Here is a 1,125-nt window from a genome sequence, read left to right as displayed (position 1 = left end):
CACATGATCTCGAGCAAGTCCTCACGGGGACGCGCATCCCTGTTCCTTCTTAAGGTGGAACCGCCGAGTCAGCGCGCGCTTTCGTGCGCACATCAAATACAGTCATTAAATACAACGTTATTTTTAACAAAAATGATGATTTGTAAAAAATAATAATAATAATAATAAAAGATCCAAAAAAAAAAACAAACAACAACACAGTGTGTTATTTGCCTTTGATGTTTCAAACGCACATGCGCTCTACGACGAAACGTGTAATTATGTTATTGTCTTCAACATCGCTGCGACATTTGTAATTGCTATTAATTGCACTTAATTGCAGTTCACAAGAAATGCAACTTCAAAAATCCCCGTCTGTCAGGCGCTGTAGATTTTTTCTTCGTAAATATGCATGCTGAAAGACTTGTTTACTTCAGTTCCAGCAAAGCAAGAAAGGCAATGCTTGTCACCTCTCAGGCACGCGCTGATTTATGCAGCGAAAACTTAGTCGCGCTGCATGTATTTGCGCGTGCATGCGATTATGATGCTTTATCAATGATCTGAACGAGCCACAGCAGAGAGTTCATGAAGGTCGAGGTCAGGAGAGAAAACATGCATGGGGTTAGAGGGTTCGGGCTTTCAGAAAACTAGGTGGGGATTGAGGGAGAGAAGTGTGTGTGTGTGTGTTGGGGGGTGTTGGGGGACTAGACATCGGTGCCAGAACGTCGAAAACAACTTAACACATGTAGGATTGTGCCATATGCCATGGCATTAATTTTGCTCGGTGTGATTATGTGTCACAAGATGATTAAACATTTATTTACATTATACATTATTTTTGGTCAGGGTCACTGTGGATCTAGAACCTATCCCTGGAACAATGGGCACAAGGAGGAAATAGACAGACATTCAGATAGATAGATAGATAGATAGATAGATAGACAGACAGACATTCAGATAGATAGATAGATAGATAGATAGATAGATAGATAGATAGATAGATAGATAGATAGATAGATAGACAGACATTCAGATAGATAGGTAGATAGATAGATAGACAGACAGACATTCAGATAGATAGATAGATAGCTAGACAGACAGACATTCAGATAGATAGATAGATAGATAGATAGATAGATAGATAGA

Source organism: Hemibagrus wyckioides, linkage group LG20 (assembly GCF_019097595.1).
Source record: "Hemibagrus wyckioides isolate EC202008001 linkage group LG20, SWU_Hwy_1.0, whole genome shotgun sequence".
NCBI classification, from domain to species: domain Eukaryota; kingdom Metazoa; phylum Chordata; class Actinopteri; order Siluriformes; family Bagridae; genus Hemibagrus; species Hemibagrus wyckioides.
This window is presented reverse-complemented; position numbering follows the sequence as displayed.